At 41.9% G+C, this 13,152-nt stretch overlaps 1 protein-coding gene and 1 non-coding gene across 6 annotated transcripts in view; one reads left to right on the top strand and one right to left on the bottom strand.

Moving 5' to 3' along the window:
- The window catches only part of SMG6 (SMG6 nonsense mediated mRNA decay factor), a 200,976-nt gene that overhangs the window by 151,847 nt on the left and 35,977 nt on the right, over positions 1-13,152 (top strand). The window lies entirely within an intron of this gene.
- LOC139177819 (U6 spliceosomal RNA) lies at positions 308-415 on the bottom strand. The gene has a single exon (XR_011562287.1). It is a non-coding gene; the product is annotated as a U6 spliceosomal RNA (small nuclear RNA).

The following is a 13,152-nucleotide window of genomic DNA, read 5'->3' as shown; positions in this document are numbered from 1 at the left end:
GTTGGTGATGCCATCCAACCATCTCATCCTCTGTCATCCTCTTCTCCTCCTGCCTTCAATCTTGCCCAGCATCAGGGTCTTTTCCAATGAGTCAGTTCTTCCATCAGGTGGCCAAAGTATTGGAGCTTCAGCATCAGTCTTTCCAATGAATATTCAGGATTGATTTCCTGTAAAATTGACTGGTTTGATCTCCTAAGTTAATAATGTCTAGTTGGAATCCCTCACCACACATGGGTACAGATTTCCTATTTGTGTGAAGAGAACTTTTGAGATGTACTCTCTCAGCAATTTTCAAATATGCAATAAAAGAAAAAAAGGACATATCTACAAATTTGTATGTCATCCTTGTGTAGGAGGGCATACTAATTTTCTCTCTGTGGTTCCAGTTTTACTATATGCACTGCCAGAAAGGAGCAGTCCTCATGGTATTTTGATTGGAATTGCATTCACTTTAAAAATATCTTTGAAGAAAATTTGACATTGTTACAAGTTTTCTTATTAAAACAATGTATTCTCTGGACATCAGTACTTTATGTCTCCCATGTTTTTTATTGATTTTCTTGCTATAATGAATGGGATTTTTTTCAGTACACTGTCTATATAGTACTTGGGGAAAGCTAACTTTTATATTCTGCTATCACATCAAATTTTCTTACTAATTCTCTTCTTAGGTGATCATTTATTCATTAGTTTATGTGATTTTTTAACTTTTTTCATTTACTTTCACTGGATTATAGTAGAATTACAATATTGTGTTAATTACTGTTATACAGAAAAGTGGCTCAGTTATACATCCTTTTTCATATTCTTTTCCGCTGTGGTTCATCATAAGATATTGATATGGTATATCCCAAGAATATATAGTTCCGTGTGCTATACTATAGTACCTTGTTCTTTATTCATTCTATGTATATGGCAGTTTGCATCTGCTAATCCCAGACTCCCACTTGGACCGTCTTCCACCCCTCCTTCCCTTGGCACCCCCCAGTCTGTGTCCCTGACTCTGTTCTGTTTCATAGATAGGTTCATTTGTGTCGTATTTTAGGTTCCACATTTAAGTGATGTCATATGGTATTTCTCTTTCTCTTACTGACTTACTTCACTTTGTATGATAATCTCTAGTTGCATCCATGTTGCTGAAAATGACATTATTTGTTCTTTTTTATGACTGAGTAGTATTCCATTGTATAGATGTACCACATCTTTATATGTGGTGTGTTTTAAATTAATGTTTTCTAAATTTGGTCCTTTTCTTATTGGGATGAACCTTATTTGGGTTGCATTTTAGTGGTCTGCTACATTTGATGTGCTGTTTTTTTACTTAGGGTGTTTATATTCATTTCCATAGTGGGCCTGGCCTCTCTTTTCTGTCTTTACTGCTTTTTTTCTTTGTGTATTGGAGTATTCTGGTGTACTGACTCTATGCAAAGAAATGGGAAGCAGCTTTTCTTTTTCTGTGACCTGACAAGTATATAGAGTGTGTTACTTATAGAGTCATTCTTGACTGTCTTGCATGCTCTACCTTCAGCCTCTCAGCAGTCTTTTTACTCTGCCTTTGAAATATGTACAGAATCCAGCCATTTAACAATGATTTCTGCTAATACCACCCTAATCCAAAGTATTCCTTTCTCTTGCTTAGACTGTTCGTGTAGGCGTGTTGTGATCTTTTCTCCCCTTCAGCCTAGTCTCAACACAACAGCCAGGGTGATCTTAAGATGTAAGTTGGATTAGCTAATACCACTGCTCCAAGCCCCTCCAGAGGATTCCTATCTCACTCAGAAGAAAATATCAAGCCCTTGCCAAGGCTTACATCCTTTCTGACCTCATCTCCTACCACTCTCCACTTACTCTTCACTGGCCAAACTGGCTTCCTCATTCTTTAATCATGCCAAACAACTCAGGTCTCTGGGCCTTTGCACTTCTGTTCTGCTGTTACCCAACTGCACAGCTTACTTCCTAAAGTCCTTCAGATTCCCGTTCAAGAGCCAACCTTATCAGAAAGTTGTCTACCAGTAATAAACGGTAAAGAATGGACATCTACCCCAGGCACTCTCTGTCCCTTCACTGAACTCTTATTTTTCTTCTTAACACTTTCCGTCACCTGCCTGACAAGTTGGATTTTGTTTTGTTTTTGCTTTGCCTGTTGATTGTCCTCCACCAGAATGTAAAAACTTTTATTTTATTTACTGTGCACTCCCTAGTGCTTAGAACAGTGCCTGGAGAATGGATCCTGTTCCATACCATGAATAAATATTTACTGACTGAATAGGTGAATAAACTGAAGGAACTTACCTATAAAAGCACCTCAGCCTCTAGTAGTTTTGAAAAGAAAGCCTCTGACACCTCCTTTTTTCTGTTTCTTCCCTTAGTATGTGTTTTTTTAAGGCTTTTTTAGTTTCTGAGTCAGTTTTTTAGGCAGAAAAAAATGTTTTAGGTAAGGTTATTAAGCTATAACAAATACATACAATAAATAGTTCAGCAGTTAAGTGTTTGATTCAAAGTATGAGTTTTGACAAAAATATGTGGTAGTGTAAACATCACCACAGTGAGGGTATTTTCATCACTTGTGTCAGTTTTCTTGACTGACCTTATCCCGAAATATCATCCATTTCTCTAAAATCTTCCCTTTTTTTTTTTCTGTTCTCTGACTTTTTTCTTAAAATGTTAGCTATTTACATTTCTTCATTTTAAAAAACTAGCTCATATATTTATTGTCCTCTAATTTATTAACTTTTATCTTTTTTTTCTTTTATTCTTGTTTTTTTCTTCTGCTTGTGTTGAATCTTCTGTGTTTGCTTGTTTCTTACTAGTTTACTTAAAAGCTTTATGACTTTGAATATGTGATTACTAATACTTTGGCTGTACTCTAATCCATTTAAATATATACTCTTCTAATGGTCATTTTTTAAGTAGTCTTTGATTATCATTTTGATTTTTTTCTTTTTGATTCTAAAGTTATTTGGAAGTTTGTTTTTAAAGTTGGGTTTCTTAAACTGTTGTTATTAATTTCTACTTTGGGATTTTTTTTCTTTAGAATTTAATTTATTGAGGTAAAATTCATATAACATAAAAGTTAACCATTTAAAGTGAACAATTCAAAGGCATTTAGAACATTCAGTGTTGTACAACCAATACTTCTATATTCATAGCATTTTAATTCCAGTTTATCTCTGATTTTTAAAATAAAATACATTAAGTTCTTTTCCTCTACTTATCAAGTGGAAAAATTAAATAGGATATAACTAGCTCTCAGTTTAGTTAGGATTATGTTCAGCTGCAAGATGCAAAAGACCCCCCAATAACAGTAACTTAAATAAGATAGATTTCCCTCTCAAGTGGAGGAAGCCCAGAAGTTTTTGGATTTGACACTCCATAGTGTCATGGACCAAGTTTCTACTTTTTTGATGTGCTTTTTACTTGGTTTTCATTTCCAACAACCTCTTAAAGTCTAAGATAGCTATTGGAATGCCAGCCACTTCATCTGCATGCAAGCCTGTGTGAAGTAGAAACAGTTAAAGAAGGAATGCAATTTTTAAAAAAATTTTAATAAGGGCCTTCCCTGGGAGTTCATACACATTACAGTCTACATTCTACTGGCCAGAACGGAGTCACTTGGCCAAACCTAACTGCAGTGTAGACTGGGAAATATTTTTATTCTATTAATAGGTAGACCATGAAAAAAAGTGTTAGTCACTCAGTTGCATCCAACTCTTTGCAATCCCATGGACTGTATACACAGCTAAAAATCAAGGGCTCTGTTACAGAAGAAGAGAAGGAGAACAGATAATGGGAAACAACTGGCAGTTTCTGCCACACACCCCCATGCATAAGTGCAAGACTTCCTGCTTCCTCCTCTCACCACTCCTCCGTTTCCTAGTTTGTATAGGTATCAGTGAGATTTTAGTTTATCTGAGAACATCTTTCTTTTGCCCTTCTACATGAATAGGGCAGTGCGGGGCACAGAAGTATGAGGCCAGTCAGATTTGTGTGGGTTCTTTTGTTTTGTTTTTTAATGCTAATAGGATTATTTTTTCTCATTGTCCTTGGAAGTTAAAGACTGAACCAGGGTATGTCTCAGTCACAGATGGCAAATGTCTCATAGGTGCGTTTACATTCTGTGCCAAAGACAGGCATTACTAATTGATCACAGCACTCTTTTCCACTGAATACAAATTTGTATTCATTTTTTAAAAAAAATACAAAGCCCACTTTTTTTTTGTCATCTCTAATGAAGGTGTTGGTTTCAAATTAAGTTTTTTAGCATGAGCTTTGAATATGGAGAAGGAAATGGCAAGCCATTCCTGTATTCTTGCCTGGAAAATCCCATGGACGGAGGAGCCTGGCAGGCTGTAGTCCATGGGGTCACAAAGAGTCAGACAGGACTTAGTGACTTCACTTTCTTTCACTTTTGAATATTCAGGCTCCAAATGTCTCTGTCTCTGTTACTTGGGAAAGTTTACTTTTCCTTCCCCCTCCCCTTTCCTTTCTCATTTTTTAAATTATTGCTCTTTTCCCATCAGTCTTGATCTTTCTGGAATAGCTTTTTAAAGATTTACTCTCACCTGCCCGTTATTTTCATCTCTGTATTCTCTTCTGTGTTACAGAAGAGACTCAACCAAATCACGCATATCAGTGATTTGCTTTTCTTTTGCTATATTTAGCTGCTGCTTATAGCTTTACCTTGGAGAAGGCAATGGCAACCCACTCCAGTACTCTTGCCTGGCAAATACCATGGACAGAGGAGCCTGATGGGGCACAGTCCATGGGGTCGCTAGGAGTCGGAGACGACTGAGCACCTTCACTTTCACGCATTGGAGAAGGAAATGGCAACCCACTCCAGTACTCTTGCCTGGAGGATCCCAGGGACGGGGGAGCCTGGTGGGCTGCCGTCTATGGGGTCGCACAGAGTCGGACACGACTGAAGCGACTTAGCATAACATAGCCTTACCTATAGTTTTTCCTGATTATTTTCTCATATGACTGCCTTCTCTAGATTGAAATGCAGTTTACTCTGGTTTGTGTGTGTGTGGTGTTGTTTTTTACTTGTTTATTGAAGGTTAACCTTCACTAAGTAATACGCACTACTTGTAAATTTGAGTTCAGTACCTTTTACATATGGTTCTATTCATGCTAACTGTGACCCCCATCAAGATACAGAATATTTCTCGAATCCCAGCAGGCTTTGTTATGTCCCCTCTCTTCCCTCTCCCTTAACACAGGTAACAGTTATCCTGACCTTGTTCACTGTCTGTTAGTTTTGCCTGTTTTTGACATGTGTATAAATAGAATTATATTGTATTCAGTAGATAGCCTTTGTTTCTTTTGTCCAACACGGTCTATGAGAGAGTCATTCAGGTAAGAGTTCACTCTGCATTATTGCCGTGTAGCATTTTGTGTATAAATACACTAAAGTTTACTACTTCTCCTGTCGATGGACGTTTCTTTTACCAATCTTGGTTATTATGAATAAAGCAACCATGGACATGCACTCTATTTCTCTTTGACGCGTACCTAGGAATGGGCTTGTTAGGTTGTAAGGTAGATGTGTGTTTAACTTCAGTAGACACTGCCAAGCAGATTTCCAGGGAGCTTGTACCAGTATACATGACCACCTGCAGTATACGAGAACTTCGGTTGTTCCACGTATTTGCCAAGTCTTGGTTTTAGTTTTGGTTTTGGTTTTCATTTTAGCCTTTCTGGTGGGTGTGCAGAAGTATCTCGTTGTGACTGTGATTCACATTTCCCTGGTGAATAGTGACGTTGAGAACCTTTTCTTCTGCTTTTGGTCACTTGGATGTCCTCTTCTATGGAGTGCCTGTTCCTGACTTTTGCCCATTTTTCCTTTCAGTGGCTTTTCTTTTTCTTACCAATTTATAGAATAATTTTTAAAGTACTCTGAATATAAGTCCTGTGTTGGGTATACATGTTTGTATTAAAAATACCTTCTCTCACATTTTCTCATACCTTCTCTCATATTTTCACCCTTGGCTCATATTTTCACTTTTAATGATGTCTTTTGATAAACACAAGTTCTTAATTTTTATGAAGTCAAATTTATCAATTTTTTTCTTTAATGGTTAATGCTTTTTGTGTCCTATGTAAGAGCTATTTGCCTACAAGATCATGAAGATATTTGTCTGTTCTTTTCTTCTAGAAGATTATCTATCATTCATACTTAGGTCTGTAATCCATCTCAAATTAATTTTTGTTTGTGGCATGAGGTAGAGACAAGGTTAATTTTTTTACATACAGGAGCATTTTCCATTGATTGAGCATCATTGACTTATTATGTAACACACGTGACTTTATGTTGGGGTCCATCTCTGGGCTTTATGTTCTGTTCCAATGGTCTGTTTATCTCTCCTTTTGTCATTAGTGTTGAAGATTAAATGAAAAAGTCCAGAGTTTTTGCAATGACTGTTCTAGAGACATATTCACTTATTCCTTACATTGGTATCCTTCTGTTCAATTTAATACCTTTTCATACGTTAGGTGATTTTTTTTCCCCCATCCTTTCTTAGGCAGTCTGTACTTTTTCATATTGGGATCTCAGGTAGGGGTCTGTTAAGATTTTCAGGTGCATATAAAAGGAAAAGAGGAACATTTGATTTACACTGCTGGTGTTAAACACTTCTAGAGTGGAAATTAGAGCTAGAGATAGTCATGGCAAGGAGCTAACCCTTCTCTTTGCTGTAATAGACCAATTTCATGTTCTCATTCTGGGGTTCTTGCCTCTTTAAGAAGCCAAACTCAGCTCTGTCTTCCTCCTGCCTCAACGTGGCCAACCACAACAGTTGTAATCCAGCAGCCACTAAGTTTGTTCTGATACCCTGGTGAAGCCAGTTGTGCCCTTCTGAGTGGACCAGAGCCCACCTTGGCTCTTAGCTTAATTGCTCCAAGAAAAGGGCATCAGTGGGGTATGGCTGCTGAAGTCTCATCTGTGTACTTATCAAGCAGGCAGAGGGTTGAACATCAGTTGTCCTTTTCCTCATTCCAGTCCCATCTGCAGTTTGTCTTACAGAAAATTCCTCATAGTTTCTGGTATGTGGTTGCCTAGTACTGATATATACTTTCTTTTTTCTTTTTTTTTTCCTTCAGTCATTTCAGTGGAAAACTAGAAGGGTGGACAGAGTAACTAGATGCATGTACTTAAAGCCATTCTAATTACAAGTCAGTGCTAGATTTTTTTTAAATGAGTTTCTTTGCAGGGCCAGAGGGGTGTGCAGTATGTTGTCCGGTGTGTGGAATCTTAAGCTTCCTAACCAGGAATCGAACCTGTGCCTCCTGCAGTGGAAGCAGAGTCCTTACCACTGGACTGCCAGGGAAGTCGCTCTTTAAATGAGCTTCTAGCCTTCCAAGTTGAATACTTTGAAAGTTCACTGATTTTCTGAAAGTAAGTGTTGGTCTTCCTGTGTTTGGTCTCAGCTCTGCAGCTTGGTATCTCCCCCCACCCCCCTGCCCACAGCTGGCACATGAGTAGAACCATAACCCAAAGGCCCAATGAGCAGCACTGCAGAAGACGGAGGCAATGACAGACACCCAAAATGAAGTCCGAGGGCTTGTTTTGAAATCACGGGTTTCCTACGATCTGCTCATATGCCTTTATTTAATAAAACTGCTGCCTCGTGTTTCTTGCCAGCTTGTCAGGAGAAACTGACCCTGGGATGTGGAATGACCCAGAATCTTGTGCTCTTGTGGAGCCAGAGCCCTTTCCCAGGCCAGCTTGTTGAAGACCCAGCTAGGGAGCAGGGACTGTTTCCTATAGTCTTTGTAAGCCTGGTGCTCCTTATGATACTCAGGAATTGCTCAGTAAATAAGAATACATACTTAGAAGTTTAGGGCGCTTTACACCTAGCTTTTTTTGTTTGTTTTGCTTTCTAATGTAGCTAAGGTACATAGATTTTCTGTGTTTTATTTTTATTTTTCATTCTCTTGTGGGAAAAAAACAGAAAGTTTATATTTTCTACCTTGTAATTCAAATACGAGAACCCAGAACAGGACCCCCCACCCCCCAGTAATATTTTTTGAGGCGGAAAGCAGTAATAGGAAAATGTAACTCAGAAGACCCTGAGTTTCAATGGTAAAGATACCTCCTTTCTCCAAGAATTAGGCCTGATCAGGGTTCAGCCCCACTCATATGGAATTCGAGGGGATAAATCACAACTGAAGACCTTGGCACTTCTGTAAGAAATTTAAATAACAGGCAGACATATAGAGATTCGTAAATATGTACTTGGTGCCAGCTAAACCACAGAGAAGATACTGCATTTGTGGCCCAGGGAAGTTAAATATTTGTGGTCAACTTAAAATTCAACATAAAACTCTCATCTGTGATGGAAACTATCCAGAAACTGCATGGAGGGCGTGCTAGCTGCATGAGCTCTCAAAGGCCTCTCCTCTCACCCCGCCGGGCTGGAAGAGCAGGCCCCTGCCCCTTCCTTCACACTGCATAGCTGGCAGTCCTTGTTAGGAGAGAAGGGATTCCCTGGCGCTCTGGGTACCTACCCCAGAAGGTAAGGCCATCTCTGCTCTGTGGCTCACTCCTTCACGTCTGATCAAACAGCACTTGATCTAGGAGCCTTCTTCTGTCAGTCTTAGATTAAACAGCTGCCCTCTCTGCTAGCCTGTTGCTCTCTGTCACTCTTACCCTACTTTATTTTTTCCTAGTTCTTCCCACTACTTGTCCCTGTATTTGTTTGCTTGTTTCTCATTTCCCAAGAATGTTAAGCTTCATGACAACATGAACATAATTTTATTGACTATTGTATCCCTCGTGTCTCAAATAAACCCTCCTGTGCAGAGCAGATGCTTAATAAATATTTATTGAATGAATTCAGTAGAATACTTGAAAATGTTTGAGGAAGTACAGTCCGGGGAGCCAAAGAGTTGTTGTCCCCTGATCCCTGGAATAGGGTACCGTCACAGCAGAAGCTCAGACTGTGAGATCAGCCGGAAGCCCCTCAAATACCCTCCAGTGGTGTGGCATCTGCGTAAAGTCCCTGCTGGGGAGACAGGCACTTGCAGACCGTGCACGCGCCTTCAGGTGTACCTCTTGCCATAAAACCCGGGTTACAAGTGGAGATGGAAATAACACAACTTCGTTTTCATTAGAAAGTGTGACAGTGTTTTGTTTCTGGCCTTCAGTTTTGTTGAGGACCCTCCTGATGTTGTTTGCTCTGTTGTGGGAGTCGGGGCAGCGTGCAGACTGGAGCACATACATGTACTGTTCCCTTTCTTTTTTATATATATAATTTTACTCATGTTGGCTGTGCTGAGTCTTCATCAGTGTGCGGGCTTTTCTCTGACTGCAGGGGCTGTCCTTCACGGCAGCATGTGGGCTTCTCGCTGTGGTGGCTTCTCTTGTTGCGGAGCACAGGCTCTCAGCTGCGTGGGCTTCAGGAGCTGCTGCACGTGGCCTCAGTAGTTGCGGCTCCCAGGCTCCAGAGCACAGACAGGCTCGACAGTTGTGACTCACAGGCTTAAACACGAGGCATGTGGTAAAAAACAAAAATCAAAATGAAGAGTACAAATGGCTGGATTTTAAAAACAACCTTCCCACCTCTCATTTCTACAGCCTCTGCCAGCTTCGTTGCCAGTTTCTGGGGTGGCCAGCAGAAGTATTTGCGCACATACTGCCATGTATAATTAACTGTGGTTCTATACCTTTTACATATATTGAACCCATGTCTCCTGCATTGGCAGGAGGATTCTTTCCCACTGAGCCACCAGGGAAGCCCTCGCATTCTTTCTGGATATGTCAGTGCAGTCCTCGTGACCCAAACCTGTTGTCATTTGAGACCCTGCCTGGTTGCGGGTCTGTGGTTGCGAGCACTCCCGGGCGTGTCGGACCTGATGGTGACTGATGGACTTTACTGATGAATAGTTTTCATCTGTCTGCTTTCCCTTGCTGCTTTTGCTGAGTCTTTGAGTCATCCCAACACTGAGAGATTCCGTTGCAATAAACATGGTTGGTTTTCTGGATCTATTCCAGAACCTTACTGTTGATGATCTTTAGCATTTGGTATGAAATGTGCTACACAAATGATGTTGACGATCTCTCAGATATGCTGTTAAGTTGTTTTTTTTTTTTTTTAATGGCAATGTGTATATCACCATTTATATAAATATGTGTAAAAGGTATAGAGCCATAGTTAATCACACATGGCAGTATGTGCATAAATACCTCTGCCGGCCACCCCAGAAACTGGCAACAAGGCTGGCAGAAGCTGTAGAAACGAGAGGTGGGAAGGCTGTTTTTAAAATTCAGCCATTTGTACTCTTCGTTTTGATTTTTGTGTTTTACCACGTGTCTTGTGTTTAAGCTATTACTGAACAGCTTCCATTTGTCCTGGTACTTGAAGCCCAGGTGCCACCATCTCTTCAGTGGCTCCTAGAAGAGATGCTGTTGTTGAACTTCTCTTCTGCTTTGTCAGCAGCAAGAATGACTTTAGTCTATGTAACAGAATTCAGCGACGGGATTCAGTTTTAGCTCTGTGTCTTCCATTTTAAAACAGTTTAGGCTCTGTGTAGGCTTCACTAGTACAGGCTGGTACAGAAATTTTGTGTCTCTGTCTTACCAGCATGAAGAACTGAAACTATACTAAGCAGTTTATACTTGTTTGTATGTCTTTCTGTGTGTGTATGTCAAGTAAACAGCGTTCAGAGTTGCTGGCTCACTGTCTCTAAGCCTGTTCTTAGTCTGATGACTTGGAAAGACTTGGTAAAGAATCAGAAATAGACTCTAGCAGCAGCTTTTTCGGTCTCTTTTTCAGCTCCTGTGAGGAGAATAGATCAGATGAGACACCATCAGTGCTAATGCCGTTTTGCCAGAGTGACCTGTAGAAAAGTCTGATTAAAAGTCTCGTTACGAATCACAATATTCATTCTGCTCCATTCAGATCATAAGAAAACTACACCTAAGTTATTCGTTCCATCTGGGCTTGCGTTTACCCTCTGTGAAATGGGAATGCTAGTAGGCCCTTCCTAAGATTTTGACATGGATTAAATGAGATAACATATGTGAAAACGCCTAGGTTCTACATATAAAAGTCTCTCTCTGTGTATATACACATATATATGAAATTGAAAGTGTTAGTCGCTTAGTCGTATCTGACTCTTTGCAACCCCATGGACTGTAGCCCACCAGGCTCCTCTGTCCATGGAATTCTCCAGGCAAGAATACTGGAGTGGGCTACCATTTCCTTCTCCAGGGGATCTTCAGGACCCAGGGATCGAACCTGGGCCTCCTGCATTGCAGGCTGATTCTTTACCATTTGAGCCATCAGGGAAGCCCATATACATATTCTTTATACTAATTGGAGGAGCAGTTAAGACGACTCCAAAGAAACGACCAGGTACAGTCCAGTCCTGTGTCAGACTCCCGTGTATCCTCCCCTCATGCTGTGCAGTTTATGTGTTTCTGTTGCTGTTTTCTGTAATTCATAAGGATCCCCCACCATCTCACTTTTCCACTCTTTCAGCTCTTGCTGTTATCTTGTGGCTTTGGATGTCAAAAAACTGTTAGATTTGCCTTTTAGGCTAAGATGCAGGCCCAGGCCCTGCTAGAAATTAGGCAGAACTCAGGTTGATTTTCAGATGGCAAAGCAGGGGCGCTTAACAGCTGTGTTAGCCCAGGAGTCTCCCATCACAGACACCTGCAATGAGGGTTTGTGAGCCCTTGAAGGAGAATGGCAGACACCACTTTGGAAATACAGTCATGCTGTCCTGGGTGCCCTAGCACCTCCCATGCTGGCCTCCTTCGGCACCGTTGCTCTGCAGTCCCACCCTCCGCTCAGCCCTGGCACTTAGTCCCGTGAACATGCCACCTGCCCCCCCCCCCTCTCTCTCTGGCCCCATCCTTTAGCTGCCCGATTTATTTTTTCCACATCCTCACCCTCTTCCAGTTCCAAGCTAAATAGCCCTCACAGATGGCTTGTTCCATCAAAGCTGTTTAAGAACACAGGACAGTGAACCGAGGTCCAGAGGAGCTGCCAGAGCCCCAGGCTGCCCGTCCCATGGAGGCCCCAGACAGCTTTGTCATCAGCTCCCTAGAATCCACAGGCAGGAGCAGAAAGGCTGGCAGGTTGGGTGGTGGAGTGTCTCCTGAACACTGTAATCCTCTACAGCTAGCAACTAGTTCTCACTTAGATTTACAAGTCAGAGCCTGGAGCCGGCTACATCGCATACTCCATTTTCCACAGGAGGCTGAGCACTTTGCTGCTGGCATCTCTCCCCCACTTTTTTACAGCATGGAAACCCAGCAGGAAGTGGCAGTCCCGTTTGTGTTTTGGATCATGGTCTGAGTCCTTACTGAACCTCTTGTGAACTCCTGGAGAGGCCTAGATCCCTGCTCTGCCTGACCTGAAGGGCAGTATTCCCAGCTGTCAGCACATCCTTGGGAAGCGGGTGAGCCTCAGACGCCTATTAGAAATCCTGCCGAGGAGAGAGGATCCAGAATTTCACTCTTTCTTTCCTGTCAGCAAGGACACGGAAGTTTCCTGTCTGCCTTGTCATCAGCTTCAGAGCGTTTTCTCCTGCATGTCCCCACATACGACGCAGTGGTCCGCGAGCTTCTGCCCCAGGCACCGCCTCAGCACCCGCCTTCCCTCCGTCATATCAGAGGGGTCCGAGCAGTTATGTCCTCGTGACAAGGCGGCCTTTTCGTTGTCCTCCCAGTTATTCCAGTGGGACTTGTGACCTCTCTGGTCACGGTCTCCCTCTCTCTCCCTTCCTTCTCCCACTTCCCTCTTCATCTGCAGCCTTTGTAAGTAGATTCCTCTCTGAGGTCACTGAGGAAGGGCAGCGTGTGCCTTTTGCTGTGGTACAAGTCTCCTTTCCCTCAGAAAGCGGAGTTCCCTGGAGAGCCCCCCTCCCTTCCTCCGTTAGAAGCCCTGCTGGCAGCTTATCTGCTTGAACTCGGGCATAATAGGGCAGGGAATGATGCTGTGTGTGGAGCGGTCTGGCCAGGCGGAGGGAAGTTAACTCTCAGCTGGAAAGAGCGGGCAGTTGAAGAAGCGTCCCCTGGAAAGAGCAGAAGAGAAGGAAAGGGAAAATCCTATGAGAACTCAGTCTCTCAGCATCTCCTCCCTCAGCCTGGCCTCTCTACTGAGAAGGAAACTATTGTTCTCTCTCTTCTCCGCCTTCATATATTGC

The sequence above is a fragment of the Bos indicus genome, chromosome 19 (assembly GCF_029378745.1).
Source record: "Bos indicus isolate NIAB-ARS_2022 breed Sahiwal x Tharparkar chromosome 19, NIAB-ARS_B.indTharparkar_mat_pri_1.0, whole genome shotgun sequence".
Lineage (NCBI taxonomy): Eukaryota > Metazoa > Chordata > Mammalia > Artiodactyla > Bovidae > Bos > Bos indicus.
The sequence above is the reverse complement of the archived record's forward strand: the minus strand, read 5'-3'. Positions and strand labels throughout refer to the sequence as shown.